The 15,150-nt window shown below is 38.2% G+C and overlaps 1 long non-coding RNA gene across 1 annotated transcript in view; it reads right to left on the bottom strand.

Annotated features, from left to right (window-relative positions):
• Positions 1-997: 997 nt before the first annotated feature.
• LOC115055887 (uncharacterized) overlaps positions 998-15,150 on the bottom strand; it is a 59,070-nt gene continuing 44,917 nt past the window's right edge. Inside the window, exons 3-4 of the long non-coding RNA XR_003841723.1 lie at positions 10,138-10,252; positions 998-2,552 (exon numbers count right to left, since the gene is read on the bottom strand). This is a non-coding gene — a long non-coding RNA (uncharacterized LOC115055887). The remainder of the gene's footprint in view (positions 2,553-10,137; positions 10,253-15,150) is intronic.

Here is a 15,150-nt window from a genome sequence, read left to right as displayed (position 1 = left end):
ATCTGTGGTAGTTAATTTTTGATTGTCTTCCGTCCTGGTGTATTGTGGTAATGACTGCAGCAGACATTGCTTTTGTTTAATTTATCTTGCCCGTTAAAAAATTTTCAGCTGAATGTTATTAGTTTGAGCCAAGTAATATAAAGGCTAACAATACCCACGGTGCAACACCTGTGGTATGCTACATTCAAAAATGTGATACACAAAAACATTTTTCTTCTCCGTTCTTCTTTTCTGTTGAACTGGTTTTGAAGTACCAGAAATCAATGTTTCACCACTCTGTTTGGTTTCAAACGTTAAAATCTGCTGCTCCTCTGGGTGTGGTCACAAGTGTCACATCCTCAATTATTCAGCACTTCCATGTCATGGAAGCTACACAATACAAGGCAATTCAGTAAAAACAAGTTTCCAGCTGCTGCTGCTGTGCCACAAGGCTCTTTACTGGGTCCAATTTTGTTTTACATTTACATGAACAACATTACCTCATCTTTAACTGGCTGTCATGTCCATGTTTATGCATCATCAATATTACACTATTGTTTTTAAGATTCCTTTTCAATCAGCCATCAATAATCTTCAAATCTCTTTTATGACTTTGCAAGGTGCACTTCCTGATCTAAAATTAGTCCCGAATGTTCATAAAACAAAGTTTAGGTTATTTTCTCAAAACTGTAATACAGTCAATACAAATCTTCATATGTCCCGCTAGTAGTAGATTTGGATTATAAATATTTTGGCATCTAGCAAATAACAAATTACATTTTAATATCACATAGAAAAGCTTTTGGCTTAATTGCAGCAGAGGAGCCCAACTATTTGAGGAAATGACCATTGCTGAATTCTATACATGTGAAATATTTTGTTGCTAATACAGAGGTGTCTAGAATTCAGTTCACACCTCTTTTTTTTTTTTTTTTTTTGCACTGAGAACACGCCCTAAATGTGCTTAACAGTCAGCAGAGTTTCATTGTGCCCCTTCAAACAACAACAGACAACTTCCTCAGTTTGAGATATTTTATTTGTGTATTGTTATCATTTCTTACAGTCATGATTCACTTCTGCAAAACCTCACTCGACCGTCCCAGAAATCAAAATGAGTGTGCTGAGCTTTATGGGCAGATATACAGATCGCCCCTTCTCTCTTCTCTCTCTCCCTGACTCACGCTGTCTTGATTTTTTTCCTTTTCGATCTTTGTCCCTCTCTTCCTAGTTCACACAATCACACACCCAGGCGTGGTTCCTTGTCTTGCTTCAACATCTTTTTCTCTCTTCCTTGATCTCTTACTGGCTGCTATGAGAACAGAATCATTTCATCATCATTTCAAGTCAATTTGAAAAGAAACGTAGAAGCTCTTAAATCAAAGTTATCAAACTTAAACTACACTCGGCACGTTGTTCTTTCCCAGTTGATCTCAGAACTCACAATAAATGTAAATAGTGTGCGCACAAAAGTATTGACAAGTGGCCTGAGCAATTTTGTCCTCTAATATTTTATGGTCAATAGTAACTAGCAGTTTACATAATTGCATTTTATGTAATATTGATTGTAAGATTGAGTTGATTTGTGTGTTGAAATTGGTTTATTATTATTGTTATTATTTTTATTTTTATTTAAAAAATGCATAAATAAAGAGAAATTGTATCAACTTTAACACACACAAAGAAAGAAATCATTAATTCTCCATCATTTATCATTAAAGTTCTGTGGACTCTAGAAATGCTTTGAAAAGTGATCTTGCGTAAACTCAGGAATGGTGGCTTATTTTATTCTCCAAAATGAACACAAATGAGGTTTAGTGATAGAAAATAGGTCATAGTGCTGTACATTAAGAGCTACTTAAATACGAAAAACAATATATCTTTCACCAAAAAATAAATAAATATGTAAAAATTTGGAACTATATTACATTCTGCTGAGATGTAAGATTTGATTTCTTTGTGTATTTCTTCTCAGTATTCAGTCTACGTTTACAAACATGATCTACAGAAACGCTGTATGACGGCTCCACATCAGCGCTTTGAACTGGCTTTCTCAGCTTGATTCTACTTCACACATAATTCCTTTTCATTGAAACATATTTACTATGATCCTTGACAAACAGATGGACTCCTGTTGCACAGTAATCTTTTACTGGCTGCGGTCAACACCAGTCAGGATTTTAACCAGCATTATTTCACTGGGTGTGGTGATTTTTACTCCACAAAGCTGGTAATCGCGTTTGGCCAAAGGACCTCAGTCAGTGGTTTGATTTACCAACCACCTGCGTGTGTTTCATGGTCATTTGGTGGAATATGACATCAACATAATAATATTACTTACTGCTTCTTCAAACCTCCTGAATTTGTTTTCTTCCTTCCAACAATTTAGCAAATTATTCCCCGGGCCAACTGTGCAGCTTTTTTATACCCTTTGTTTTTTGCCAATAACCAGCAGCTCCAACCCGCAACACACAGCACCACCTCTTCTGTCGCAGCCCGCGGTCACCACCAACCAGCCTCCCCATCTCATGATGATGATGTCATGACCCCAAACAGACTCAGCAACAACATCTCAACTGGAGAGGAGCGAGAGAAAAACAATGTTAGGACGCAGTAAAAGAGAACGGAAAACACAGCGAAACTGGAAGAAAGTTACTTACAAATCTGAGAACAGGAGGTGGCTCATTGGATTAAGTGGTGCATGTGTCATAGTGCATTGTTAAGTGAATTACAGCCCTACTGTGAGCATATAAAATACAGCAGGGAGTCACAAACAGGTTCGCTTTTACTGCCTTCAAATAAAAATGAAAATAAAAAAGTTTTTTTGCCAGCCTGCAGGTCAGGAAGCAAATTCCTTTTTCCTATAAAAGTTGACAGAAGGAACAATGTGGATCCACAGATTTTCCAGCACTGTGTGTGTGTCATGATAACACAATATAATAACACAACATCCTAAAGTCCTACATTTGCTCCCCCCCACTTTTATTGTGTCAGCTTGATTTCTTTCTCTCTCTTGTTTTTTTTTTTTTAAACACCAATCTTTCTGAAAATTTTTCTGAAATTCCTCCCATTTAATTCCAGGTGAGATTTAGTAATTACAAGCTCATATGACAAAGAGGCAACTAATGCTGCAGAACTTGCAGCTAAATATGTATTAAACTGCACTCGGGCCTGACTAATTACATGAATCTTCTGAAATCTGAATAAATTATTCATAGTGGGATACACACTGTACTATCCTGTGACTACTCAATATGTTACATATGCAAATATGTTTTATCCGGCTGTTCAAGGTACAACTGGCCAAGGACAACAGATGGATCTCACTATCGCCACGAAGAAAGCAAAAGCTGATTTTCTTTCCTGTAGATTAAATCAGTGCAAAGCCACCTAATTAAATGTTTAAGAAGCTGACCAATTACCTGAGGATGCACACACACTGTGCCTGCTTCAATAGATGCAGATGTAATAAATGTATACAAATAACAGCAGCTGTGAGTGATAGTTTGGAGCCACCAGCTCAAATACAATTGATGATATCTGAAGAGGTTTTCAGTGTTCTTCTACGACATGCTGCATTTTGTTTTTAATTGTCTAAACACCCAAATGTCCGCTCAGCTCACTGACACACTGAGGCGAAGACAGCGCTGCTTATCTGAACCTCTTTCTCTGAAACTTACTTCAGAGCCTGAAACCCTTTCATCTCTGCACAAAATCTAATCCAGGTCATATGTTATACGGCTGCTATTGATTGATTTTTCTTATATTTACTTTGAATTTGCTAAACTGAAAAAGCAGTTTTAACCACAACAGAGCTCCTCTTGGCCAGAGTAAATTTCAGTTCCTAACACTAAAGCTTAAATGGACGTAATTCAAATTGAGATAAAAGCCTAATGATGGGCTGCATTCGTCCAGTTTAAGCAGATAAAAGAAAAGTGTTTTGCTTTGAGGTTTTGTTCCACTGTTGAGGGGAAGAAAAAAAAAAAAAGGGAAAAAAAAAGCTTTACAGTTTTGGCTGAACAACAGACAATAAGACCTCCACCCCTGAACTGTGTGCATCACCGGCAGAGATGAAAGCTGTTTGCAGGCATTTACACTTTCTGCTTTTAGCAGATGATATTCTGGGAAGGCTTATGTTGACTGTGGTGAAGCATTCTCACTGTAGGTAAAACAACATATCAATTAACTTTTGAAGTCTCATCATAGAAGATCCTGCAATCCATCCATCAAGTGTTGTGTGTGTATATTTTATACAAACAGACACAGCAGGGATTCTTTCACGCAGACAAATTAAAATCTCCATAAATGAGCGTTCTCATATAAATACACACACAACCATCAAGACAGGCATCGACTAACTCCTGAGGATGAATGTCTTTGGCCGTCTAAAAGTACCATAGGTGGACACAATGATTGAAGACCTTGCACAAAGATGAATTACACTCTTCCATTTATTACCCAACCTCTCTCCTCACACCATTACATCGACCACAGGCCAGGCGCTTAGAAATTTCTCAGCTCCGGTGACACCTTTAATCATTCTGCTGAGAGCCGAGGAGATGAATTAGTCGCTTGCCCTTTTAAAGTGGAGCACCACTTAGTTTCTGGTTCAAGATATCGCTGTGAAGTAGATTTTTCAATTCCGCTCTTTGGCTTGTTGAATTTTTTTTTTTTTTTTTTTTTTTTTTTTTTTCATGTAAAATTCAGTACAAGTATTAGATGTTACCATCAACAACGGTGCAGCTGCAAGCAGACAAACACTCAGGATGTGAGGAAAGGAATCCCAAATCATTAAAAATGATTTTAAACCAATAAACTCTAAAACTCTTGCAGCAGCCACCCTCGGCTTCTCCTCAAAAGTAAACAACTGCATGACCGTCTTTTTACAAGGCAGTCACAAAAAAAAAGGGATTTAACAAGCATGCATATTCACTCCTGTGATCTTTTTCTGTCCGTAAAAAAAAGATGCACAACCATGATGAATAATTTACTGAAAGGAGAGGACCCAATTAACCAGTTTGATAGATGACTTGTTGCTTTGTCTTCCCTGCTATAATAAGGGGATGTGCATTTATTTCTCTCTGGGCTGTTTAACCATGGTGGGGAACATTTATTGGAAAGAGAGCAACTGGGTGCTTTGGAGGTTTATAAATGATCATGTCTAGATATTTCACAGCAACAGCATGTCCGGTCTGAGCTGCCTTTGTGCCGAGGTGGTTATTGCACAACAGAAATCAGTGGGGGAAAATAGTTTTGTAATTTAGAGTTCCCTATACAGTAGGTTCTACTAGAGGTCTCCACTCCTCTATAGTTTATGGTTTAAATGGAATGGAATAAAGTTAAATGATTAAAGTTGTTATTGTTGTTTTTTTTTTCCCCCAAATATACATCTACCCTGTGACGAAATGCATATCTGCATATCTGTAATATAAAGCTAGATTACCAACTTCTTTCTATCAAATTTAAGACATTAACACTGACAACTTGACAATGATGTGTTGATATTGTGTTTTATTGAGTTTCAGGACTGATTCAGTTTGGAGGCACTAACATAAAATATTATCACTCCGACATAGTTACAACATGTAAGTGACCTAATTGACATTGACACTTGTATTCTTATTCCAAATCGTTGCTATGTCAGACACGTAATTTAGAATAGCTTAGAAACACACTTTCTATAATATGACTACTGGATAAGTAAACATTGTGCAGCTCATCTTGCTGCATCAAATTCACCAAAATCCCAAATTAGCCGCTTCTTCAGCAACCAGTATCTTATTTAACGAGCGATGGCAAGAATTTAAAACACCCAATACTCCAAAGCTCTCCATACCCTGTCAGTAGGTGTGAATATAAATTGCATGCTGGTTAAAGTAGAGGGTTTACATCACAGGGATTTCTCTGTTACTGCTGAAGAGAGAGAAACCTGTTTGATGGATGAGAAGATGTTTTGTCTTGTCGCCTCTTTTGATTAAGTGAAAACTTGCATCTCCGTTAAGCTGTTTTAAGAGTCAGTACTTAAGACCAGCTACGTGCAATGGCCGGCGATCAAAGGTGAGAGCAGCGAATGAATCACTATACTGTCATTCCTCCTTTTCAGGCAGTCTGATAAGTGTCCTTAATGCTGCTGTTACTGTGGAAGAGCTATGGAAAAGATATACACACCTCTGCTGCTTGATTAGTTACACCTACATAAAACTAATGCAATAAATACTGCCGCCATTTTCATTTTTGTCAAAACCCTTTCAGATGCACGTTGATTCCATACGCTGGTCATACGTGTATGGCGGCATTTGCAGTGCTGTTTAATTGTGTTGCCTATCCGAAACATCTGAGTGTAACACGACAGCCCCATGAACTAAACACTCCCAACCAACAATATGGTTGAAACATAAAAAAGAATAATTACAGCCTTCATGAAGACACAAATAACAACAGCGGTATATAAAACTGCTGTTTAACAGCTAAATTCAAATATGCAGGCAACTAATGAAACTTATTGAACTTATTAACTTATTAAAACTTTAATTAACCCATTAATGCAAAGTCAATTTGTGAATGAATTTTTCCATCATTCAAATAACAAAAAGAAAGAAAGAAAGTGAAACCTCCCACAAAGTATATTGGATGAGCATCTGGATAGCTTTAAGTGTTTGTAGTCCAAATATGAGCTTTCTTAGTCACGGAGATCTAAAAACTAGAGCTTAATGGGACCCAGAAAACAAATCACCATCTAAAACTGACTAAGTGTTCAAACAGAAAAAAATGGCTGCTCATAATAACTCAGAGAAACCACACAGCACATTTAACGCTGTCTGTTTGTCAGTTATAATACATCAATACTACTCTTGTTTGTCAGATCTGTTTCAAGATCCAACACGGTGCAGTGTTTCACTTCATAGCTTAAAAAGATATACTTTTTTTAATTTATAAATTGATTGATTAATTCATTTTTTGTGCTCGTTTTTTACTTTGTATCACTTCTAATTGCATCTTTGTGGTTACAAAGCTCTGTATTTAACTTTTTTGTTTGTTTGTTTTTGTTTTTACGGTGGATGAAACAAACAAACAAACAAAAAAAAAAGATTATTCACGTGTACGTGTCTGCACCACAGCGTATGGAAAATGAAAATCATTTAGATAGTCTTTCCTGCATTTCAGATCGTTTTTAGGATTTTTTTTCAAAAGTGAGTTACTACTCGCTTTTCTCATGTCCATAGAGGGGAATAGGCCCTCTGGGAGCAGACAAGTAAAAAGTGGTCTGTTATGGTTGTGGCCTTTCCTGCATAAGTGCAGAATGAGCCATCATCACATTGTTCATGGTCAGTTCTTTGTTTGCAGCTGCATTATGTCTTTTTGTGGTTGTTTTCTGGCTCTCTGTGGCCATCTCAATCACCTCAATCCAATATTTATGATATTTCTCATGAGAAACGCGATCTCATAGATATCAAAGCCTTTCAAATGCTAGTTGTGCATTCTGCTGATTGTTATTTCAGAACTTGGAAATGAGCATTTAATGTTCAACTCACTCACAGAGGCTCATACTGTAGCATCCTTTTGCAGTTTAAGATCATACAGAGAAAATGTGCTACATCTTCCATCTGGCTATTTATACTTTATCCACTGAAGCTCTTTGTAATCTTGGGATATGAAAAAACTTCAATATCCAAATTGAGGGTAACTTTTCAGAATTCCTGGTAATTACATTTATTACACACACTTTTCTCTCTTCCATTATAACTGAATTTGTTATGTTTCACTTTCTCTGACAGCACAGAATTTCACTTAAACTCCTGATACTGCCCATTTGCTTCTAAATGGTGGCACGTACATGTGGCCAAAACTAAGATAAATGTAAAAAAAAAAAAAATTACTTCAGAGGCTGAGTGTGTTCTATGAAGTTTCCATCAAACTCTCACTCAATCTGCTCTTTCTTTTACATTTTATGGGGAAGGAAACTCATTTGCTGACTGGAGAGATGGATTTGGAGATAAAATGATCGGGTCTGAGGCCAGAGCAAGAGGTGGGACATTTACCGCAGAATGTGATCTGCTTGCATGCACACACACAGACACACGCACACACACACAGCTGTCAAAACAATTCAAGGAATAGAGGCTCTTTTGCACAAGATTTTAAAGGTGGAACATTCACATCTGCTGCTGGATGTTGTGTGTGTGTTAAATTTGGCCAATCCTTATTGTTGGAAGCTGACTGGAAACACTCATGCTGTACTTTCAGTTTCCACTCAGTGAACACAAAGATCCACACGTACCACTTGTAAAGTCTTTTCATTCTGAAGAATAATATCACAGCACTGACCGTGATCCAGGGCTGCTCTCTGCAGCGCCTGTGCAGTGTCGCTTACCTACGTTTCATGAACACAATGTTCATCTTTTAAATAATGGTCCCATTAAGAGGAAAATAAACAATGAAGCAATTTATACAATAGGGTGTGGCTTATGAGTGATCAAAAAACTGTACCACACACAGTGACCTGCCTGACAATCAAGGTAGAGTGCACTGAAAATATTGTTTCCTCTGGTAAAAAAAAAAAAAAATACTATGAATTTGAAACTTTGGACTTTTGATCCCACGACATCTATCAGTAGTTTTTCTAAATGCTTTTCAATCTTTTAGCTATTTCCAAAGGCTGACACAAGTATAGAATTTATTGATCATGGAGACATGAACGGATGGATTTGCACTTTAGCTAATTATTCTGAGCTGCTGTGGTTGCACTTGTTGTTAATCAGCCAGCATGAGAGAATTAAATGAAACTGTAATGAGCCGCCGTGGGAGGAGAGCGCCGGGGAGAGGAAGGAGTGTTGGATTGTTTGTTTCCAGGCAGATGCAATGAAGTTAATGTCCTGATGATTTTGTTGACTTTCCCGTCTGTCCATTATTTCCTGACTGATTATCTGAAAAGAAGTGTGTGGAATCCACAAACCTAAAACAGCTGACATGTATTGGTGTTTTCTAAGAGTTGTGATTTTAAAATGCTGGCATAATTTCCATCTACAGTAAATTAACCACTAATTGTTTTGTTTACCCTTTGGTCACAAGATATTTCCTGGACCTGTGTTGAATCTTCTAGGATGTTTTACTGCTGCAGGAGAGAGGGAAACTATCACATTGAGCAAGCAGCTGCTGTCATCTGATGTTAATTAGCAATCTGAAAAGTCTAAAACTGGGCAGGTAATTCTTGTATTTTAAGCCCGGAAGCACCGGTCACAATTGCCACCAGTTTTATGACATTGCTTTACAACCAAGTTGCAGGAAATATATTTACAATCCTTCCTTCCTGCGGTACAGCGTTGAATAATGGCCAGGAGTGGAGAACATTATGATGCTTTGTCCCGGCATTCCTATTATAATGTGTCATGGTGACCTTGAACTTTAATGTTTGTCCGCAAAAATCTAATCAATTTTTTCTTTGAGACAAAGTGAATGTTTGTGTCAAATCTGAAGAAATTTCAGAAGTTGCTGTCTTTAGATTCAGTCAAGACACCAAAATGTAGTTTGTCAGTTGACTATGACCTTTGGCCTTTAAACCCTCATCAGTCCTACTGAATTAGTACGAGATCATTGAGCTGGCGAACAAACAACCTGAACAGACAGTGTCTCTGGCAGCAACTGCCGCCTTCACAGGAGCGAAAAAAAAAACAAGACAAAACAAAACAAAACACCGTTTTCTTTACTTAGTATTTCTCACTGTGTGAAATCCACCACCGTGTGAGGAACGGTTCATTTTAACTAACCTGGTTTTATGTGTTAAGCTTGAAAGTATAATTTTTTTTCCATGAATTTCAGTTTTCATGTTACATATAAAGTGCTGTGATGAGATGAAGTCCTTTATTTGTTGTGAAGAATGGAGATTTGTGTCTGGGTGATTATCAGTTCAGATCTCAGATACGAAGTGGGTCACATGTTTGTCTCCCTTGATTGGTGTAACGTTTGGTGTCTTGCTCAAAGGCAAAGAACACATACTGACACATCATATTGGCATCTCTTTAGCCACAGCGCTGCTCTTCATACCCATAAACTCCCTCTCACACTGCTAAAACAGCATGAAATTATCATGTTTTATATTATCAGCAAAACAGAGATATGGCATAAGTATACAGCAGTTTACACAAACAGTATGTAGACTCCTACCAAATGAGCTGGCCCAGGGTGGTTTCCCCATCACTTGTCAGGATAGGTGAATGTGGCAGAAACCAAGCTAATAGTCCTGTGGTGGAAACTGTTTCTCAATCTGGTCAATCTGGCCCTGCAAAAGGAAAAGAAAAAAAGCCCAATTTCATGAAATGTCACAAAGAATCTCCAAGGGTTCCACAGAACACAACACATAAATCAAAACAAGAAGATCACTTATCTTCCAGTCTATGCTGCTAGTGTCACGGGGCTGCATGTTGCACGCTGTACTTCAGAGCCATTTCCTGATTTAGCTTGCTGTCATTAATGTCTGATTAATGAAAGCACCGATGAAGTTCCAACACTGTGTCTGCATGCACAGAAGCACAGTGTGTGCAGTTTTTGCACTAAGTTCATGAACCTTTGATCTCTGTGTAAGCTTTAAACCTCTGTGCACATGAACAAACTATCTGCTTTTGCATTTTAACATCATCCAGGTGTGTCCTGTCCTGCATCTGATGTAACAACACTGAAGCGTCCACTCGTCCAACACACACCAGACTACACTGTTCCTTGCCAGATGATTTTAGCTGCTAAAAGACACAAGGACGTTCACACATTCTCAAAACCTATCAAACGCAAATGAGACTCTGTAGAGACTCCATCGTGTCTTGTGTCAAATTAAAGATTTCCTAAATTCTCTCTTTGATGTTAGCATTTTCTTTGGCGCAATATGATATCACACTTGTTTCAGCTGACTCATAAACCTCTCTCTATGAATGGTGCAAAGTTTGTGTGGAGGTAAACATGTGCTCAGTACGCTCTTATTCAGAAATACCCATTTCCGTTCGGAAATAGTTGCAAGTATTATTCATATGCATATGCACCAGTTATTTATCCGTGATCTACTCTTACTGTGTGTTGGCAGCTGAAAAATTATTATTTTTCTCACAGAAAACGGATGAGTCTATTTACAGTGCAGCCAGCCGTTTTTTCGGAGACGCCATGATGTCCTCACTGAAGTGATCGTTTGTCTCTCACACATTAACCACTGAAAGATGTTGGATGACTATACCATGTTTCACACTTAAATTAAAAATACACACCAAAATGAACTATGTTCCCAACAGCATTAAGTAAGTAATTCAAAATAAGACTGGAAAGAAATTCTGTAAGAAAATACAAGAAATCCATCTGAATCCACATCGTTGTCCATCTAGTCCCGTAAAATTCTAGCTTCAGCTGAACTTTTCTTCTGTTTGCAGACCATGGGAAAACTGGTTCTCATCAGATGTGATGTGCGAATGCATTGGTTGACATGTGAGGCAATGTCTGAAACGCCTTCCCACACAGCAGGCAGATGCAAAGAGGCCTCTGCGTGGGCTGCCTTTTCACTAATGATGAAGCCTGTTTAACCATATCAGTCTGTCTGTGTCGGTGTGTGGCAGGCAGAGAGAGAAGGTGAAAAAGATGGTGAACTTTTCGATATTTGAATTAGTTTGTGTTTAACTTCATTTCTATGTGACATTAAGAGAATATACATCTATATCGTGTCCCTTTCTTGTCCATTCTCTGCGCGGATTGTCTTTTATGAAGTTGGATAACACGTACTGTAGGGATTAAACAATTCTTGAATTTCAGGTTTTCTTTTTCTTAACTGTCTAATGCGTCATCTCTCTCCCTTTCCTTTTTTTTTCCCCTTCACATTGCTTTCATATGCTGTACTGAACAGTCAGTCAAAGAAAGAACAACTTTGCCTTGGGGCAGATGCACACACTGTACATCACAGCTATTCTAATGAGTAACCTCGACTAAACTTTCCAACCTTAAACTCTCATACCTGGGTTGTTATCTGGTATACATACAATGTTTTTGTAATGCAAACACACTGACTTGTGTGAAAAGTTGACTCATTTGGACGGCAGCACAGACAGTCGTGTGTTCTTAACCAAAAAATGCACCGAAACAGTTGGAAAGTCACAAATCAAATACTGAAATATCAACCTCAGTCTACAAAATTGGCTTTAGAGCCCCATTAAACTGATATAATTCCCATCATTTCCAATGTGAGCGTTTTCACGTCACAATAATGAAAGCATAGAACGTTAGACTGTTTAGTCGCCTGGCAACATAAAGCAGCATATAAGCAAATTCATTTATGTGATGTTTTATTCTGACTGCAGATCGAATAATATCAGTATGCTGTATTTAGATATACCTAACCATTGGGTGCATATGCATACGGACATGAGCCTTTTGTTGAAGAAATTCAACACTGCAAAGGCAGAGTCTCTTCACCTTGTTTAGTGTTGCTGCATTTCGAATCAGGAGAATCAGGAAAGTGAATTTGAGTGGCCAAAAGTTTCTGGTGGGTTTATGGAGGCAAATTCAAAAGACAGTTTATTTTGGGGGAAAGTTCAGGTTCAAAACTGGCAGTCATACATCAGCAGTAAGGTAAAATATAGGTGTTAGAGAAATCATTAACATAGCAAAGTCTCCACTGATAAGTAACACAGGTGCGTGTTGTTCCCAAGAAGACACATCCTTTTCTACAGCAAGCTGAAGCAGTGAACAAGCAAAGGCCTCCTGTAAAAATAGCAGGTTAACAAGTAAACAAGTGGCTTCAAAAAGGAAGTGAGACGCCTAATATCTGTGAGTTGCTGTGCTCAGCGAAGCACAGGGAAAATCCAGAGTCACTTCTCAGTAGACAGCCTCCTGTCGCTCATTTACGTTCAGCTTAGGCTCCTACATAGGCCGCGGGCATTGCACACAGAGGCGCACTGATTCCTTTGATAAAAGAACTGCCTAGAGACAACAGCAACACATACTGAGTCACTCTGACCAAGCCAAAGATGTGGCTGATAATCCTGGGAAGCAAATCCGCGTACAAGTCAGAGCAAAGACTTTTATCTAACACTGCCGATGTCTTCCTTTTCACCGGAACCCCTCCCCGTCTACAGACGTGAGAAATTTTAATGGAATGGGTCTGACACAAAACACTAAGGCCTCAAAATGATGGAACACAATATTTTGCCATGAATACACATGGATGTTCATGCGAGTGTGTATGTCTCGTGGGTTGTTTTGGGATATGAAACAACCGCATTCCCACAAGCGCATGTCCACGCATGAAACTTTACATCATCTGTCTTCCTCCTGCACTCAGGTCATAAGTACAACAGTCACTAGAGGGCGTTTTCCTCGGACTATAACTGTGTCTGTTTTTGAGCCATGGCTGAAATGACTGATGCTAAGTCAAACTTTGCACAGCTGTATCACGATTTCTGACATAAAAATAAAAGTGGAACTCAAAATGTACTTTGGTGTAGTGCTGTCATAAGATTCAGTAAACCCCGAAAAGCATTTCCCACACTGTGGGACAGTAGTGTTTGTGATTGGCCTCAAGACGCAGGAGTACAACAATTTGTAATGACCTCCAAAAAAGTAAACCACAGAAGCAGCAGGCTAGCTGAATCTGGGTGAGAAAATGCTTTGGGGAGGTACTCAGGTCACCCGGGCTTCTTTGGCAAGACCTGCTGGGAGATTTTAATGACACACAGCAGTCCTTGAAGGTCAGTATGTATACTGTTGCTGGGCAACACCGTCTGCTGATGTTTGACACCCGTAACCAGAATCCTAATCGTTCCAATGTGAGTTCTTAAATATATGTTTCTTGCTATATGCAGCTCCTGTGAGTTCAGTAAGCTACAAAATACAACTGCCATTAGTCATTTCACCGAAGTGATAACAACTCTTAATAACTTCGTGAAAGTTGAAGGGGAGAGAGGTGATGCGGTAGTTAGTAGCAGCATGGTTAGTTCAGTATCAGCTTCATGCTGTCTTATTTACTATTTACCCATATAGGAACAAGGTATGGCATTGTTAACAGGAGACACATAGGTATAAATCTCCAGTTAACACTGCTCACTGACTTGAAGTTCAGAATCAACCACCCTCATATCCACACACCCTCTGAGTTGTTGTGAAGCCCTCTGTAAATACTGGAGGAATTAGCATGTTAATAAATCATACTATCTAGAAGTTGATAAAGGATAGCGAAAATCTGTTCACCTACAGCCATTTAGATTTTGAATATATGTAAATTAGGTAAGACATTGAAATGTCCAAATCATGTGGACAGCCCTAATTTGATTTGAATACATTTTTCGAATAAATGAAACACATCCCCAATGAAAATGAGCCTGGAAGATCAACATTTACAGAAACAGGATTTTCCAAAATCGACAAAAAGTTCATTTAAGCTAACATATTGGATCCGCAAACCAGTTATTTATACCAAAGAGCCTGAAAATGACATTGCGCAAGAGAAATGTAAACTCATTTATATCCTAGAAATTAATATTTGGTTTCTGATTAAGTCTATGCTCAATAAAAAAAAAAAAAAATCACTAATGATATATGTGTACAATCATGTGGTTTTTTTTTTTTTTTTTTTTACCAAAAACGGATATGTCAGGCAGGATATAGCAATGCTATAACCTGTTTACTTACACACATTCACACCCACTCTCAAAAAATATTAAGACACTCCACAGTTAAAATCATGATGGGTAATCATGGGGCCATACAAAAACTCTGACTGGTAGAACAATGCAGTGTTGTAAATAACGTCCAGCAGCCATTTTATAAATGTGAAGTGGAACACTGAAATACTCTTATTCTGCTATTCAGATAGTTAATGACCTCAAATCATAAACAGTAGCTACAATCCAGACAAAAAAAAAAAAAAGGATAAATATTTGTGTTGTTTGAATCTCCCAGAGGCTGAACTCACGCATGGAGACACCTTCAAAGGTGAACTTGGGGAGGGGTCAGCTAAAACTCTCTCAGCATTATTCATTTGTGTATGGGTCCCACGAACTGAAATTCAAGCAGCCAAAAGTGGCAGTACACAGACGGCTTTCTGCCTCGGCATAAATAAAAAAAAAAAAAAAAGACTTCTGAAAAATGAAGGGCTTTCTGCACAAGAGCTAAATGAATGTGTGTTTCTGTGTGTATATAAAGCATCACACA

This window comes from Echeneis naucrates, chromosome 15 (genome assembly GCF_900963305.1).
Source record: "Echeneis naucrates chromosome 15, fEcheNa1.1, whole genome shotgun sequence".
Lineage (NCBI taxonomy): Eukaryota > Metazoa > Chordata > Actinopteri > Carangiformes > Echeneidae > Echeneis > Echeneis naucrates.
This window is presented reverse-complemented; position numbering and strand designations above follow the sequence as displayed.